At 52.9% G+C, this 18,634-nt stretch overlaps 1 protein-coding gene across 2 annotated transcripts in view; it reads left to right on the top strand.

Annotated features, from left to right (window-relative positions):
* The first annotated feature begins 6,102 nt into the window (after positions 1-6,102).
* Positions 6,103-18,634, top strand: part of PSMG4 (proteasome assembly chaperone 4) — a 56,171-nt gene continuing 43,639 nt past the window's right edge. For both annotated transcript variants that reach the window (XM_064476144.1, XM_031435282.2), the window contains exon 1: positions 6,103-6,372. The gene's annotated coding sequence lies outside the window, so the exon portion shown is untranslated. The remainder of the gene's footprint in view (positions 6,373-18,634) is intronic.

The raw sequence follows: 18,634 nt of genomic DNA on the forward strand, positions 1-18,634 counted from the left end.
CGGAGGCAGTGAGGTCCGGGCGCCGTGCGCTCTCAGCAGCTGTCTCAGCTGCTGCTCACACCTGTGCCTTTGGCCTCTGGCTTCTTGCAGTGCTTGCCTGCTGTCACTGGTCCCCTGAAATGACGCGTTACCTGCTGTCTGAGGCCTTTCTCTGCTCTTTGTTCACTGCCCTTCCCAGGCTGCTGTGTCGGGGGTGATCGGGGGGCTGCAGCAGCCTCTGCAGGCGGGCCCTGTTCTCTGAGCTGCCCGGAGGCGCTGGAGGAGTGACAGCCCGTGGACCGGGTGCAGTCAGGACTCTCTGTGGACACACGGCCTCCACCCCGCACTCAGCAGTCAGCAGTCAGAGCTGGGATCTCCACAGGGCTGAGGAGGAAGGAGACCCACTGGGCCGGTGCCCCTGGGTCATGGCTACGTACCGAACACGAAGTTGTCGGGCCTGAAGATCTGGCCGAAGGGTCCAGACCTGACTGAGTCCATGGTGCCCGGCTCCAGGTCCACCAGGATGGCCCGAGGCACATACTTGTTACCTGTGGGTACAGAGCAGAACTTAGACCTGAGGTTGGCAAAGGAATCCCAGACAACGCCCTGCTCTGTGTGCCTGAATTCACGGCAGAATTCATCAGAGAAAACTCCAGCAGGAGACAAAAGCAGGAGATCAGAGCACTTTCTGCTCTGACAAGGGAGGTCAGGCTTGCTTAGTCATGGCAGACGTGCAGGAGACTTAAGGAACTCTGCCGTGTGATTCTCAGCCGTGGACATTTAAAACGAAGGCAGGAGGCCCTTTGTCATTTGCATGTTCCTAGTACTCTGCGTCTGCCACAGAACGGAGAGCAAGCGAGGGGGCAAAAAATGTTCCGATAATCACCAGCGGCTTCATTGTAGTACACATTGATCCTCTCCAGCTGCAAGTCACTGTCTCCATGGTAACTGCCGGTGGGGTCGATGCCATGCTCATCGCTGATGACCTCCCAAAACTGGGGACAAAAAAGGAGCACGTGACGGGCTGGCACGCTGTGTCAGGAGGGATCCCCTTTCTTCCTCTCGTGCCCTTGGAGCAGCGGCGTTGTGGTCGGACGGCGAATGCGTCCCACACAGACCAATACCCACCGCCCCGTCTCCCAGCAGCTGCTGCCGAGGGGCTCTGGAATCTGCAGAGCATCAGCCATATTCTGGAGACAGACTGGAAAGCTGGGAGGGGCCCTGCGGGGGAGGGTGGGCACTGCAGGTCCCTTCTAGGGAAGCTAGGGAAGCTGGGGATGCTGGGGAGGCTGTCACTCCCAGGCAGGGCTGAGTGTCAGCATCCCAGCTGATGGACGGGTCCAGACAGGACCCAGGACCAGCTGGACCCCGCCCTGCGGCTGCCCGCAGGGCTCACTGTCTCCTGGCACAAAGTGGCCCAGCCCCCCACCCCCCAGCAGCGCAGTGTTATGCACTGACATTCACACTGCCCTCTGGCCACTGGCCGCAGCAGGAGAATGATGGGGAGGGGCGGGCAGTGGCTGGAGCTGGGACCCTCCTGTCAAGGAAAAACATATGCAGACTTAGATACAGAGCAACTTGAATCAAAAAGACTATTACTCTGGGGAGGATGCTCTGGTTTCAAATCTGCAAGCACCTGAAATCAAACAGAACAGAACTTTTTCCTACAGGGAGACGTGAACAGGGCCAGCAGGAACTTTGCAGGCGGGGAGGGAGAACGGGTGGGTCAGCAGGTGATTTCGCACCTGTGGGGGTATTTTCCTCTGTAGTCGGCAGATCCCCAGACTGCGGTGCTAAGGGGGCAGCGTTCACCTATGTGCCTGTTCCGACGTGGGGGCGGCCAGGCTCTGTGGGCTGTAGGTGGGAGAGCCCAGCTGAAGTTCGGAGACACAAAGTCAAGAGTGAGAAGCGGGCACCTGGGAATCCTCAGTCGTTGCCCTGTTGTTTAATAGGGACAGACTCTGGTTAAGTGCCGTTGGGGACGAGTCACCGTCCTGTGAGGGCGATGCTGGCTCAGTGCGTCATCGAGGTGGGCAGGCTTCTGTGTCCTCGTCGGCCCCAAGGACCAGCTGTTGTCATCTGCTGAGCCTGGTCCTGGGCTAGCAGTGTCAGAGGGTCTTAGAGACCAGAGGCTTCACAACAGGTGTGCTTAGGAATATTATAAGAAGAACAATGATTACAGGTTAAATTAGGGAGTAAAACCACAATTTGAAGTTTGAAGGGAGCCCAATGAGGCTCGGAGATGCCGGGCCTGAAGGATATTTAAATGGAAGAGGGAGGGCGACAGTTGCAACTGGACGGATTCCTCGGTTTGCGGTGAGTGTTTTGGCTGGTGGCGTAGATATTTATGGGAACACACGCGCAGCAGTCCCTCTGACCTCTCTGCACAAGGGCCCCCTGGGCGGCCGGGACCGTGTCCAATGCCAGACAGCTGCCGAGGACCACTCGCCGGCGTTCCTGGAGTTCCCTGGTCATGACGTGAGTGTCTGGGCTGAGACTGCCCACAGTCTGGTCGTTGCCTGAAGCAGAGCAGGGAGAACGTGGGGGTTCGGGCCCACTCACCGAGTGGCCCACCGAGCCGCAGGGGCCCGCACGTGATCTGCTACGGCTGTTGAGCCTTCGAGGGGTCTCCCGACCCCTGAGCCTCTTGTCCTAAGGCTTCTTGAGAACCTGGCAAGGAAAGAAGGTCAAAGCCTCTTTCCACAGCTGGGACTCCCACGTGGGCTGGTGGCTGTAGCACGCGTCCGTTACGCGAGGACACGCACAGCGAGCGTCTGGACCATCCAGTGCCTGAAAGCTGAACCAGAGGTAATGTGTGGCTACGGCAGTCTGGCTAAAGGTGTGATAGGGCCAATAAAATCGGCTAAGTGACAGTATCTCTTCCAGCCGCAGGCGTGACTTTTCTGTTTTGGCCGGTGCCCCTCCCTGTGGGACTCATTTGTGGAACCAAGAAGTTGTGTCCACCAAACCTGCCACCGTGTCCCGAATCCTCGGATGTCTGAATTTCCTACCCAGACTCTCCAAGCCCACCCCTAGTGCGTGTCTAAGCCCCTCTGCCTGAGTCTCCCTGCGCCTCCCGGAGGGCAGCTCGTGCCTGCAGTGTGCTCCTCTAGGACCAGGGGAGGCCGGCTGGGGAGGAGGTGATGGAGTTTGGATGTGCGGGCTGAGACAGTTACAGAGCTGCACCTGGAGCCCAAGAGAAGCTCTGAACACTGAGGCCCAGGTGCACTGCCCAGGTCGCGGTGCTCCATGCATGTTGTCACATGACGACGCAAGGACAGTGACGTGTCCTGCCTCCGTGGGAGGACAGCAGAAACACTGAGTCTGATTCTTCTCCAGACTCTGCCCCTTGCACTCTTCCCTTGGCTAATTTTAGGCTGTATCTTTTCCCTGTGAAAAACAAAACTGTAACCGTGAGTGTAACAGCTTTCATTGGGTAAGTTCTGCGAGTCCTCCTCGTGACTTAGCAAACCTAAGGGTGACCTTTGACCCTGCAGTTGGCATCAGAAGTGGCACTGACTCATGCAAGCACATGGTTCCAGAAGAGGAAAAGCGGCAGGGTGGGGGGTGACGACCCTTTCATTCCAGGGTGACCACAGAGTCACCTGAGGTGCAGAACCAGAGCTGTGCTGCGGCTGGTTGTTGGAGGTAAAGTTACCAAAGGAATTTTGAAAAGATGGCTCCAGCTCCTGAGGAGATGACTCACTGGGTGAATAAGAAAACTCAGGGCCACAAGCAACAAGTGAACCTCCGCGCCTTGGTGGTGGTTGTCTACAGTCACCACAGGAAAGGGCGAGTTGGGACTGGTCTCCAGGCTGAGCCGCGCGCGGGTCCAGGCGGTGCTGCGCTAACGCAGGGCTGCCCCCAAAGGAGAGAGTTAAGCCGAAGCCACGGGCGGCTAAGGTTCGCCAGACGGTGGGGGAAAGGCGGGGAGTCAGGAGCCCCACCCCAGCAGGGTCGCGCCTCTGAGCGGTTACTACTGGGTGAGTAAAGCGGACACTGCCGGAGTCAGAGTAAGCGTCTTACGGCAGCACGCTCACAAGGCGGCTGGCCCCCGGCAGCCTCTGCTCGTCCCCCCACATGCAAGGGCCTTCAGTCTGCTTTATTCCCCCTGGTCTGGAGGAGCTTTAAAGGCTGGAAGGCAAAGATGACAGTGGGAAACCTGACCCGGAACCGCCTGAGGCGATGGCCCCCAGTCTAACCAAGGGCCCAGGGCACGAGCAGGTGAGTGGCCCGGGCCCACGGCCGGAGGAGGCCTTCCTGGGACCGCTTGGCATGGGCCCCTGTGCCAGGATGCCAAAGCTTGTGGGGGAGTCCCAGCGGGCTGCAGTTAGATCCGGAGGGTGTGGGGATGAAACAGCAGGGGGCTTCAAGTGAAAGCTTGGGTGAAAAGTGAAAGGTTCGAACAGACTCGGTGAGGTGGTCGTGTCTCCTTTACCCGAGTGTGTCTGGGGACGGACACTGTGTCTGACTGGGGAGGGCTTCCCCTACCTCGTATTGCAGGACGGAGGGCAGGTAGGGCCATCCGCCAGCCTTATTTGGCTGAGTGCGCAGCCACGTGGGCGTCACCCAGAACACCTGAGCCACACAGGCGCTGAGTGGCGGGGGAGACAGACAGGCAGGTGATCTGTACGGTGACGCTGCGGGGGGGGGGGACCGGGCTTGTGGCCAAAGCCTGTGGGTGCTACCCAGCAGTGACCCCTGGCATTTCCACTGGAAAATTCCAGAAATTTTCCATTTGAAAGACAAGTACTGCTCGCCTGCTCTGGGACATTGCTTGAAACTGCCCCTGTGACTGAAGGACATAAAATAGTCTTGAAACCTGAAACACCCCTACTGTTCTGGGGGATGTCAGAGAAATGCTCTAAGAGGGAGGGGTGCTCTAATGGGGAGAAGGGCTCCGTAATGAAACGGAAATGGCTCAGACGTGGAAGGGTGCTGTCGGGGTACGGGAGGAGCGGGCAGCCTCTCTGCCCCCAGGACTGACTTCAGAACCACCTGAGGGGCTGCTGCGCCCTACAGCCACCTGGGGTTTGCCCCATAAACAGCTCTCTGTGGGCCAGCAAAGCACTGCTCGGCTCATGGATGGCGGTTCCGGAGTGCACAGGTAGCGCCCCGTTGGGACAGCGGCCACTCTAAATGACGAGGGTAAAAGCAATCAGCTCAGTGGCTTGGAATGCAAGCCGTTTGCCTCTATGTTTGAGTTTTAATGACTCATGGGTTGTGGCCAGTGGCCTGGCCGTAAGGTCAAGGGGACAGGCAGTGGGAAACTGGCCTATTAAAGGGACTCCCACCTGGGGCACTGCCCTCCGGAAATCACTGGGGGATTTGAGGGGTCCCTTCAAGTAGGACACATCACTGCCCGTGAGAGGAACCCCTTCTGGGATCGGGGAGAGGGTGGAATTGGCAAAAGGCTATCCTGGTGCACTGGCTTGAGGTGGCCTCCTGGGTGCATGGAATTCAGGGACATGTGGGCTCTGCAGCAACACAGAGATGGGCTGAACCTAGACACATTCCTCTTGCCCCCTGGGAGGCACAACACGCCAGCTGTACAGTGTGCCCAGGGAAGGACAGGGGCTGTGGGCCCGGGCCAGGGTCTCCGGGGGGAGGCACCGCACATGCTGTCGGGTGGGGCCAGGGCTGCGGCCGCCCTGATGGCAGCAGACACCTGGGCTGGGTGTGCGTGCCCGGTGGAGGGGGCAATTGTATGAAACACTGTAAAAGGACTGGAATAGAAGGACTGGACCACCTCGGACCACCCAGTCCCATTTCTTCAGGTCAAGGGCGACGCTTTCATCCTGAGAAATGGTTTGATGGGTAATTGGAACAGGCAGTGACGAAGGCACGAGGGGCTGGCGTACACGCCTTCCTGAGTGTTGCCCACCTGGGACATGAAGGGGCGGCGGGGTGTCCCCTGGGCAGACTCGCCCGCTTTCCTGTGGCATCTGGGGCGCGTGTGGTGGGGGAGTGACGCTGCACTTCTTCCCCGTGTCACCTCAGCCCTCTTTTCCCTGACCCGCCGAGGCGGGCCCGGGCCCAGGCAGCACCCACGGCTCCGGGAGCAGAGGTGGTGCCTGAGCAAGAAACTGTCACGGCAGCTTTTAGTCCTTACGTCAGACTTGCTAAGGGCCCGACGGAGCTGGCCGTGCCTCGATCCTGTGTGACAACACAAGGTCAGCGGTGAGCGCAGCTGGGTTGCCTAGCGGTCAGGAAAGCTCGCTGGTTCTGGACCCCGCGACCCTGCCCGGCGTGCAAGGAAGGGGACCGAGGGGGGTGCACGTGCTGGCCCAGCGCTGCTGCCGAGCCCGAGGACACGGAGCCCGGGGGGCGGCAGAGAGGCCAAGCCCAGAGTCCTTTCCAAACAAAGGAGGAAAGGCTGGTAAAAGTAAACCGGTAAGTGCGGGGAGAGAGGGGCGGGTAAGGAAGAGGTTTCCGCGGCGAGGGAAATGCAGTGCTTTCACTGGTGTCTCGAGGGAGGCTCAGAGCAAGAGGTGGCCCTGTCCCTCGGCCCGGTCCCCTCGGCCCCGGTCCGCCGGCTGCCTGAGAGGGTGGGGCTGTCTGCTGCCAAAACCACTCTTGCTTTTGGAACCTGAATGGGCCGAACGGGCGCCTACAGGGCTGAGTGGCATCACTCGGGGAGACGTCGTGGGTACGATGACGGCCAGTGACTCAGCGGGGCTCGGGTCCTCATCATCTTTGACTCTCACTTGCCAGGTTGCTGTGCTGTGACGGGGTGTGACACCGGCCTTGCCGGTGAGACTCAGCCACCTTATGTAAACAGGTCTGATGATACTGCTGATTTGACAATCAGATACAGTGAGCGGCGGGGTTAAAGCTTCCTCGGGATGTGACAGGATGACTGTCTGGGGAAGGACTGGATTTAGCCAGCCGTCAGCTGTTTCTATGCTCAATCGTTCTGTACAAGTTTATCATAAGGTACGAATAGGAGCTGATCCAGAGGGGAAAAGAGTAATCAACTTAGTGCAGTAAGACAGGTGTAGTGCTTTACAGGTGCCTGGAGGAGCTGCTGCCTGTTGGTCTGTCTGGTAAACGCTACACTGAGTATAGATGCCCAGACAGAGGTGGTGGTTTTGCTGTAAGAGAGCCTTGACCAAGGGCCGGGGGTGGCCTGTGTAACGAAGGACTATTCTAACCCAAAGAGAGGACTGCCCTTTGGCCTCAGCTACGGGGAGGTGATTTCCAGGCCCCTGGAATGTCCTGCCTGATACGAGTGTCTGTTTGTCTGGTGGCTTTGGCCACCGGGAGTCTGTCCTAGTGACTTGTGGTGGGGTTTCTGGGCCACATGGCGTCGGTTCAGATCTCCCAGGAGCTAGAGACCAAGGGTCTCAGCCTTCGGTCCGGACCTCCAGGAAGAGCTGGAGACTGGAGACTGGCCACATGGGCGGTGTGTGTCAGGCCGCAGTGAGGGCCCTGAACACACAGGCTCAGGGGAACGTGCTCGCGGGCGGTGCGCTGTGTGGATTGTCACACGTGGATGCCAGGGGTTAACACGTCCTGGACCCCCTGGGAAGAGGGCCACGGGGTCCTCTGTTGGCCCCTCCTGGACACCTCCCCGTGCTTCTCCTCCCTTGACCGATTTTAATCCATGTCTTTTCCCTGTAATAAACCATAGCCATGAGTCTGACGGCTTTCAGCGGGTTCCATGAGTCCTTCTGGCTAGTTATTGACACTGAGGGGGGTCTGGGGAGCCCCTCAAGCTTGCGCTTGTCGGAAGTGAGGGCACCGTGTGTGGACACTGCGTCCTCCAAAACTTCACAGTTGGCCCTCATGTGAGGCGAGTCTTCTGTGCTGAGCGCTGAAGCCTCCAGGCTCCTCCTTGGCTGTCCGGGTGCCGGCGGCCGGGCGCAGGGAGCAGGACGTTGTGAGGGTGTTCTGAGGACTATGGGCATCTCAGGGATGGAGCCCTGACAAGAGTGATTATTTCTGCCATCCTTTGCTGTGTAACAAACCGCCCCCGAATCTGGTGGATTAAGACAAAATACTTACTTCTTGTCAGGGGCCAGGCCCCTTGGGGCTCCGTGTCCTCAGGCAGCTTCACTAGGACTGGTGGTTGGCAGGCTCGTGGGTCCAGTGAGGGGCTCGCCGTTGTGGCTGGCAGTTGGCTTGGTGTCAGCTGGGCCAGCAGCCATGTGTCCATCCCCCATCATGTTAATCATGCTCCTTCGTGTGGTGGCAAAAGGTCCCCAGCGGCAGGAGGGGCCAAGTCCCACCTCACCAGTGGTCCTCCAGCCTGTGGCCTCACACTTGCTGATGTCCCGCTGGCGACAGCAAATCACGGAGCCAAACCCAGACTCACGAAGTAGAGAACTAGCCCCCATCTCCCAACTGACAGAGGAACAAAGCCACATGTGGAGGAGGGGGTGTGAGGGCTCCCGAGACAGAACCCTGAGAGCCTGAGGTCTGGAGGACGGGCCTTGGGTGGAAACTAGCAGGGTTTCCATCCCACGATCTCGAAGGGGTTCTTCTCTGGGAAACCTCAGGGTTTGCTCCTAAGTCATTCAGCCTATTGGATGAGGGTCGTCTACATTATGAGGGATAATCTGTGTGATGTGAAGCCAACTGATTACAAATGTGAGCCATGTTGACAGAATACCTTTGCAGCAACCTTTAGACTGTTTTCTGACCCAAAAGCTGAGCTCATAGCTTAGCCAAGTTGACATAAAATTTCACCATCAGAGCAAATATTCAGCTGTTACTCAACCTATACACTGTTATTGATGGTTCCCAAGCAAACAACCGGACAGATCACCCGTGATTCACCCAAAGAATCCTGCAGTCAAAAAGCCCCACCCATGGGCTCAGAGATTCCAACTTCCTTCTTGGTGTCTCTTTCTTAAAAGTGAGCAGACAACCAAAGATTACCAGATACCTGAGGAAATCCTCTACTGTGAAAGGCAGAGGCTCAAACAAGCAAACAAATGTTAAAAAAAAAAAAAAAAATGAGAGTGAGAGAGAAACATGAAAGAAGAAAACATCTCTAAAAATTCTCGTGACTCTCCTCAGATGAGGGATGACGGGCATCTATAAAATAGAACAGTGCTAAAAAAAGAAAATGTAAAGACTTAAGAAAAAGTTCTTGGCAGTTGAACAGTGTAAGAGCAGAAACGAAAACTTAATGGAGACACTGGAAGAGAAGGTCCAGGAAATCTAGAAAGTACAGTCAGAAGAGAGGGAAATGGAAAATAGAGCATCGATCAGAAAACGGGAAGACTCACCTGGGGGTCCAACATCAGACAAATAAGAACTCCGCAGTGAAGGAACTGGAAAAAAGGGAAAACTGGGGAGAAACGTGATTGCAGAAATATATCAAGAAAATGACAGAAGATGTGAGTTTCCAAATAGAATTCTGGGTGATGGGGTCATCACTACCTCACCTCCAATCCAAATGCGTGGTTTAAGTACTTGAAAGATAATTGTCTTCAGCTGGTTCCTCGGGAGCCAGACTCAGAGTTCTGCACAAGGAACCTTTGGGCAGTGAAGGCAGCAGCCCTGAGAGGAGGAGGAGGTGGGCAGGGGCAGTGAGGAGTTGAATTGGGCCCCCAGGGAAGGTCTCAGAAATCCCAAGGGTGCTCCAGAGCTCAGATGGCCCCCCAGAGATGTCCTAAATTGAGGTAAGGGGGTAAAGCTCTGTACTGCCCCCCGCTGACCAGCCCTTGCAATTGTGGTGTCCCTGAGGAAGGGACCATGACTCTGGCTGCGGCAGCTCTCTCTAACTGAAGGTGGCGCTACAGAGGGGCTCAGCTGAGGGCCATCAGGGACCCAAACTCCAGCAGTCAGGAGATGCGACCCTCACAGTCTGGAAGGGGACACAGGAACACCTCTGATTACGCTGCGTCACTGCCATGGTGGTCTTCCCCCGGGGAGAGTGTGCTGTGGGCACCAGTACCAGGCAGCCAGCTTGGTGAGGGGTGGGTGGGAGGGGCCGCCCTGGCTGGGTGCTAGGCAGGGGCAGGCCCCGGTTGTGCAGCTCGGCCTGGGATGGGAGTGTGAAGTCTTTCCAATTCTGGAGCAGCATTAAAGGCCATTGTCACTGTACAGGTCAGACATACGGATTTAATCAGTGATGGTGCTGCCACAGTACCAGTGATGTGTCTGACCTCCACGCCCGCCTCCCGTCTGGTCTGAACTCAGCAGAGCACACGGGAGAGCTACTTCGAAGGCCCTTCAGCCCCTACTGTGCAGCTGTGCTTAGTCAAAGAGGATCTAAAACATTACATTTAAAAAGCTCCAGTGGGGAGGGCGCAGCGCAGTGGTAGAGTGCCTGCTTAGTCTGCAGGAGGTCCTGTGTTCGATCCCCATACCTCCATCAAAAAAATAAATAAACCTACTTACCTTCCCCCCAAAGAAACCAAAAAGCAAAAAAAACTCATATCTACCAAAGTGATAAATAAGAAGTATATGCATTTTTTAATTATTTTCAATTTACAAAAGATTTATCATCTTTTGTACTCATTTGGACTTTCTTATTAAGTGTTAAATGTCATTCCAGTTATGAAAATTGAATTGACTTCACATTTCTTACCTAGACTATTTCTATAGCAGATCTGCCTCTCAGTTATTCAATGGTGCCCAGTGAGTAGGCGTAGAAGTGCTTGTGAGGTGCGTAGAAAGAGGGGGACATCCACACTGAGCTCCCCCTGTGTCCTACAGCCAGGCTCGCACGCGCTCACGAGGTGGATGGTATTGCCTTGTCGCACACGAGGAAACTGGGGCAGAGGGGTTAAGAAAACGGCCTGGCATCACGCAACGTCAGCAAAAAAATCAGCAGTTGCACCTCCTGCCTCCCGACAGCGTGTTTCCTGGAGTTTCACATCCTCGCGGTTTCCTAGGTAACCGCCACACAGCCTGTAGGACGGTCTGCATGAAAGGAGGTGGGGGGGGTCCATCCAATGTCCACTCTTTTCCTCTTTCCTGCATCAGCAATGCTGCAGCCCTTTGTCAGGGCGTTAATGTGGCGAAAACAGAAAGCCCAAAGCTGGCCGGTGGGATTACTTTTCAGTCATGACATTTCTGCTCCCTGAAGGACCAGTAAGGACCAGGTTCCCTGAGAACCTCGCCCCTCAGAGCAGCGAGCCATTTCTATTTTTATTCTCTCCCTGCCTTTGCCTTTCCCTCAGGCTTTTTGTCCTCACAGCAGGCTCCCTGTGCTGGTTCCGCAGCTGCAGTCGTGAGAACTTCTCGCTCGGAAGAGCCTGTGCCCTTGACCCTGAGACCTGTTCCCCACGGACAGCGGCTCTGCATAGCCCTGCCCTCCCCTGACCTGCAGGTCCCGGGCCGGGGACCAGGGCCTAGGTCATCCGGTGCTCAGTCTTTGTCATCGTGTCTACCCTGGGATGGTCCCTGCAGGTGGCCACTGGGACCTCAGGAATGTGCTCCCCTGTCCTGCTCCAGAGGGGCTTCTGGAGGAGAAGAAACATGTGAGGGGAGGAGGGTGGAAGCAGCCCCTCCCTCCCCGCCTTCGTGGCTTTGATCTTCCTCAGCCCAGAGCCTTTCCTCGCCTTTTCTGTGAAGCTGAGATGCACTTTGCTCTTAGGAGCCCCTCTCTGCTGACATAAATATTAATGAAATGCAAGCTCACGGGTGCTGCTGCTGAAAGCCACTTTTGTGAGCAGCATTATGTGCACGAATATCTTACGATGCGTGATTAACATCTTCTCTTGCCATTTTAAATACCCGCGCACAGCTCCAGCACGGCCCGGCTCCCGAGGGGGATGTACCCGACCAGCCACGTGCTGGCCCGCAGGGATGGGGAACGTGGGCTCAGGGATGGGGTGTGGGAAGGCGTCCGCATCTGGGGGTCTGAGCTGGTGGGTGAAGGTGCCCGGCACGGTCTCTGGACAGTGTCCTCCCCCAAGTCAGGCTTTTCATTCTGGAAGGCAGTGGGCAGGGCAGGGACGGCTCAGTGCCCAGGTGGCAGGGGCGGCAGCCAGTTCCAGCTGGTGTGCGATCCCCGGGCACCGCCGCTGGATATCAGGTGATCCTGTTGAATTAATGACATGTTTCCTGGGTGTGGGAACGGCGCTGCGGCTGTGGGAGAGACTATCTGTCCTCAGGAGGGGTGGACGGGAGCTTACGGGGGGCTGGGGCATGAGGTCTGCGATCTGCTTTCAAATAGTTCAGCCAAAAACATATACAGACACAAGCAAATGTCAAAGAATGTTGAGGGCAAGGTGTAGCTCAGTGGTAGAGTGTGTGTGTCTCATAGGCGAGGTCCCGGGTCCAATCCCCAGCCCCTCCATCAAAAAAAAATAAAGTGGGTAAAACATTAATAGCTGTTGAATTAGAGGAACCGATACTGGGGTTGGCCGCCGTTCTTTCAGCTTGTAGGTTTTAAGTTTTATTTTCTAAAGAAGTGTTGTTTAAGTTGGTTTTCTAAAGGGCTTAATGATTAGCTCTAGGCCTGACACACGAGGCAGATTTCCTCATAATCGGCCTCGAGCTAAACACTAGAGTAAGCAGTGGGTTGTTAATGTTTTGCCGGCTTCCTCCCTGTTAGTGTGGAGCAGCCCCGCCAGGACAGGCTGCTGAGAAGGATGCCTTCACATCCACCTGCTGAAAGCATGATTCATCAAGCGGGCTGCTGAGGTCTATTTTTAATCTTGTGTTTTCTTGTTCTCACATTTTCAGTGCTTAATTGTTTTTCTCATCTGAAAGAGTGTTTTTATCTGCCCAGCCGTCCTGCAGCAGGAAGTGGAAGGGAGTTCTGTCTGGAGATTAGGCCTCGAAGAGGACGGCGAGTCCTCCAGGTCCCTTTCAAGCTTCTGCTTTTATGGCCTTGAGGCAATAACTCCATCAACCAAGACGCACACAGGGCTGCCACACATCTGGCCGCCTGTGTGTAACTGGCAAGATCACTTAAAAAATAGATATTCTTTATTTTTTTCATTGAAGTGTGGTTGATTTACAGTGTTGTGTTAGATTCTGGTATACAGCATGGTGATTCAGTTATACACATATATTCTTCAGTGTCTTTTCCATTACAGGTTATTACAAGATACTGAATATAGTTCCCTGTTCTTTACAGTAGGAATTTATGGTTTATCTATTTTATATATAGGAGTTTGTATCTGCTAATCGCCAAATCCTAATTTATCCCTCCCCTCCTTTTCCTATTTGGTAACTATAAGTTTGTTGTCTATGTCTGTGAGTCTGTTTCTGTTTTGTAAATAAGTTCATTTGTGTCATTTTTTAAGATTCCACATATAAGTGATATCATATGGTACTTGCGTTTTTCTTTCAGGCTTATTTCACTTAGTTTGACAATCTTCAGGTCCATCCATGTTGCTGCAAATGGCATTACTTCATTCTTTTTCATGGCTGAGTACTATTCCATTGTATAAATATACCACAGCTTCTTTATCCACTCACCTGTCAATGGACATTTAGGTTGTTTCCATGTCTTGGCTATTGTAACAGTGCTGCTATGAACACAGGGGTGCACATATCTTTTTGAATTGGCATTTTCTCCAGATGTATGCCCAGGAGTGGGATTGCTGGATCGTATGGTAGCTCTATGTTTGGTTTTTTAAGGAATCTCCATACTGGTTTCTATAGTGGCTGCACCAAATAGGTATTCTCTATTTTGATGCTTGTGCAAATCTAGCATAAATGCCCAGCTCAGATGGGTCAGTGCCTGGAAATTACATGATGCTGTCTGTCTCCCTCCTACGCTGTGAGTTCCTTAGGGGTAGGGTCAGTGTCTGCCTTGTTAGTATGTGCACCCTCACTGCCTAGCACCATAAATGTTTGTTGAATAAACTAGTGGATAAATAAATAAATAAATGGAAAAAGTAGAATAAAGAGATGAGATATTTGAATTCTACAACTGCCAAGGATTCTGCAGATTCACAACACCATTGTTCCTGTGATTTATCATGTTTGCAGACAAAATGTAGCAGATGGATGTCCAGCGCTTCAGGGGAAACGCTTAGGTAGCGATTCAGCATTACAAGTGGGTAGAAGTCTGTGTTGTTGAACAAGGATTAGATGCTAAAATTTTTTGAAAAGAAACTAACTCTTGCATTAGAGTGGTGAGATGTGAGGTAGCCCTCTTTGTCCTGGGCACCATTTTGGTTTTAATAAAAGTAACTCATAAATGAGCATCAGCCCTGCAGGCAGGCCCACTGAGGCCATTGAACACAGAAAAGAGGTAGCGCGACGTGGAGAGTTACTTGTCTCTGTACACGTGGGATCCAGATTCAAAGAAGTCCGTGTTGATTTTACTAGAATATCGGGGAAGAGAAGAGAGGTGTGGGAGGTAGCAAAACCCCGGGCACACTGAGCCCGGTGCCGCGGCCTTGTTCCCAGCAGCTGACGGCGGGGCAGCAGGAAGGCGCACAGGTCGGTGCCCGGGTGAGAACCGGGCTCTGCCTCCACGATAAACAGCATACACACACACAGAGGGCAGAGGGTCGGCCTGAGCGAGGGGCGTTCATCCCAGGTGGTCTGTGTGATGCTTGACAAATTGAACCTACTCAGGCTGAAGGTGCAAGCAGCAGCAGCCGTCTCTGAGGCCGGGGGTGCGTCTGCCAGCCCTACAGTGTCCTGCACCGTGAGCGGTAACTGTGGTGCATGCAGAGCCCAGGGAGGATGGTGCCCCCAGGACCATATGAATGATGCCTGTCCTCACTGGTAATTAAGAAATGTAAATAAAATAACAGCAAGATGCCATTTCTCATCAGGTTGACAAAATTTTTGAATTTGATGATGTCCATGGTTAGAGAATATGAGTTTTAGTACATAAACTAAAAATGGATGTTTCTTAAAATTTTCTTTAAAGTTTTCTAAATTTTCTAAAATCAACCTCAATTTCTATCTCAAGAGCCCCTACTCTGTTTGGCGGAAACAGCCCCAGCTTGGTCGCTGTGGGTCAGTCTTTGTCAGTTCAGAAGACCCTCCATCAACTCAGGGTTTCACCCTATCCTCTTCCCGCTGAGGCTGATTCTAAGGCGGAGATGGTGTAGGTGATGCCAGGGTGTGTGGGGTGGGGGTGAGGGTGGGGCCTGCACTCCCCCTTCACTGTCACATACCCACGCCCACACCTTTCAGGTGCTCACGTTCCCCTGTCGTCTCCCATGGGAAAGTTCCTGCTGACTTATCCTGCCCGGTCCCAGTGTGATAGTTAATTGTATGTGTCAGCTTGACTGGACCCTGGGTTTCTCAGTGAGTCTGTGATGGGGACTCTGGATGGGATCAGCATTTGCATCCGTAGACAGAGAAGCAGGGTGCTCTTTCCAGTGTGGTGGGCATCGCCCAGTCCGTCAGAGGCCTGAGGAGGACACAGATGGAGGAAGGGAGGAAGCTTCACTCTCTCTGCCTGACTGTTGAGCCGGGACATCAGTCTCCTCCTGCCTCGACCTCGCTCTGGACTGTCAGCCTCTGGACTGTCCAGCCTTGGGGCTGCGACTGGAACCACACGCCTGGCTGTCCAGCATCTCCTGCTTGTAGACGGCAGATCACAGACTTCCTTGCCTCCATAACTGTGTGAGCCAGTTCCTCCTGATGAATCTCTTTTTGTATATTCTGTTGGTTCTGTTTCTCTGGAGAGCCCTGACTAATCTGACTAGTACACCTGTTGTCTAAGTAATGTCTCCCTGGTTCTCCTGGCCCTCTCCCAGCTGCCTCTGCCCTTCCCAGTGAAAACACAGGGACTTTCTGAAGCTCTCTTGCGCTGTGCTGGGGCCCAGCGAGGCTCCCAGGGGCTCTCGGCACCTCTCAAGTCTGGACGTGCCTCTGCTGTTTCCACTCTCTGGCTGGCACAGCAGGCTGGTGGGAGGAAATGTGGTTGGGTTTGCCGTTCCCCAGAACCCAAGATGGAGGCTGGTATTCAGGTTTGTGGCTTGAGAAATCAAAGATGCTTTTGGCTGAAAAAAGCAGTAGATCCAAGTGACAGTGGCTTTAATATTAGGAAACTGATTCTCTTGTATAACAAAAATATTGATTGATTACTATCTCTTCTAGAGGTTTTGTGGTTTCTGGCCTTACATTTAGGTCTTTAATCCATGCTGAGTTTATTTTTGTGCGTGGTGTCAGGGAGTGCTCCGTCTCAGTCTTTCACAGGCAGCTGTCCAGCTTTCCCAGCACCACTTATTGAAGAGACTGTCTTTTCTCCATTGGATATTCTTGCCTCCTTAGTCGTAGGTGAATTGACCTTAAGCGCATGGGTTTATTTCTGGGCTGTCTATCTTGTTCTGTTGATCTCCGTGTCTTTTTGTGCCAGTGCCATACTGTTTTGATGACTGTAGCTTTGCAGTATAGTCTGAAGCCAGCGAGCCTGATTTCTCCTGTTCAGTTTTTCTCAAAATTGTTTTAACTACTTAGAGTCTTTTGTGTTTCCACGTATGTGTGGTTTTGATATGTATGGAGGTTGCAAATGGAAGATTTCACGAGAAGAGCAAGAAAATCAAATCTTTTCCATAACCCTTTTCTCATAAAAAGAAAGAGTGGATTTTTAGCAATTCAATGACATGAAAGTGAAATTGTTCCAAAGCCGCCAAGTTAGGAAAGATTAACTGTTCTGAACATTAGTTGAAGTAAGAGAGAACTAGTTTTAGAAGCTCAGAGCTTTTGAATTCCCTTTTCATCTCATTAGATCCACAGCTGAGGGGTTTCCAGGGGGGTCTGAGGCCCTGGCTGCCTCCCTTTCTCCGTGGTTCGGGGCTCTTGGCAGATGGCAGGAACGTGGCCTCCTCTGCCTGCTCGGTGTTCTCCCCACCCTGACCTGGCAGGCTTTAGGGATGCTGTCCTGACAGCTGGGCTATAAAGGGTTACCTGCCCAAGTGACGCACAGGCACCTGGAACATCTTCAGTCCTCAGCAGTCTCTAGCCCGGCCAGGGCGGCCAGGGCGGAGGACCTGGAAGCAGGTCACACCCTGGGCATCTCCAGTGGGAAAACCCACAGGCAGGAGTTCCTGCCAGGTGGCGGAGTGCTTACACCAAGACGCAGTTTAGCAAAAAGGTGTTGATGGTGAGATAACTGAGATATTTCCCCACCCTTGAGAAATGGCCAGTTTGGCAGAGAGAAAACCAGACTTTCAGTGTAAACGTGTCTAAACCGAGGGGTGCAGGGGCTCAGCTGGTGCTCAGAGAAGACTCCCTGGGGGGAACGGGGGTGGGAGGAGGGCGGGAGCTGCAGCCGAGGCTGGGCAGTGGGTGAGGCTCTGGCCAGAGGCAGGTGGGCCGTCGGGAGGGCTGAGCCCACCTGAGCAGGTGTTAGAAATGCTGCGTCAGGGCCTCGCCCTCCCTGCTGTGGGGAACAGGAGAGTAAGAGGAGAGCTACCAGGGTCGCCTTTCATTTCTGAGAGTGACTCCCACCGCAGCACAGAGCATAGGCTGGGGCTGCTCTTGGTCGCACAGCATCTCTCACGTGAAGGCGCTCCGTATACGTCTGTTCAGTGAATGGTCCATGAAAGACAGGAAGAAAAAACTCGTTTTGAATAGGCTTAGTGGGCTGGCAGCAAAAAGTGAAGGTTATGAAACCCTTCAGGCAGGTGGGGGCATGGAAATGTGGCACAGATGTTGCAGGCTCTGCTGCCGAGGGCTCTGTTTTGTTTTTAATATGCTCATGTTGCAAGGGGCAGATTCATCCTGGGATCTCGGGAGCTAGAACTCTCACACCCCACCGACGTCACCCTTGGACCCCGCCCCCCAGGACAGTGGGGCGGCAGCATCACTGGGCGCTGGTTAGAAATGTAGGATTTAAGAACACAGGGAACCATATTCAATTTGTTGTAATAATGTATAATGGAAAAGAATCTGAAAAAAATATATATTCATGTATGACTGAATTGCTTTGCTGTACACCTGAAACTACCATTGTAAACCAATTATATTTCAATAAAAAATAAAATTAAAAGAAAAAAGAAAAAAAAAGAAATGTAGGATTTAAAAATAATTAAAAATTTTTAATTTAAAAAGTTAAAAATTAAAATAAAATAAAACATTTTTAATTTAAATTAAAATTTTTTCAATAATAAAATGTAAATTAAAAAAATTTTTTAAGTGGTTAGAAGAGGTGGTAGGTATTGCTCGATGGTAGGTTGCATGCTTAGCATGCATGAGGTCCTGAATTCAATCCCCACTACCTCCATTAAAAAAGAAAGTAGTTAGAAATAAAAAGCAAACATTTAAAAAAAAAGACAGAAAGAAATGTAGGATTTAAAAATAAATAATTAAATTTTTTTCATTTTAAAAATTAAAATTATACTAAAAATTTTTTAATTTTAATTTAAAAAATTTAATTAAAAATTTAATTAAAAAATTAAAAAATTTTAAGTAGTTAGGCGAGGTGGTGGGTATAGCTCAGTGACAGAGTGTGTGCACAAAGTCCTGGGTTCAATCCTCAGTACTTCCATTTAAAAAAAAAACATTAAAAAAAAAGAAAGAAAGCAATGTAGGATTCCTGGCCCCACCCTAGACGGACTGAATCAGAATCTGCATTTTATGGAGATGCCCAGTGGAGCAGGCAGTTCAGAGTTTGAGGGACCACTGGAGATGCAGAAGCTCTCCCCACTGTGCTGAATCGTCCGGAGAACCTGGCGGGGGAGCCAGGGGACCTGAAGTCCCACTGTCCCCAGCTCCTCCTGCTCAAGGACAAACGTGGGGGCACAGGAACAGAAATGTAGAGTTTTCTCCC

This window comes from Camelus dromedarius, chromosome 19, assembly GCF_036321535.1.
Source record: "Camelus dromedarius isolate mCamDro1 chromosome 19, mCamDro1.pat, whole genome shotgun sequence".
Taxonomy (NCBI): domain Eukaryota; kingdom Metazoa; phylum Chordata; class Mammalia; order Artiodactyla; family Camelidae; genus Camelus; species Camelus dromedarius.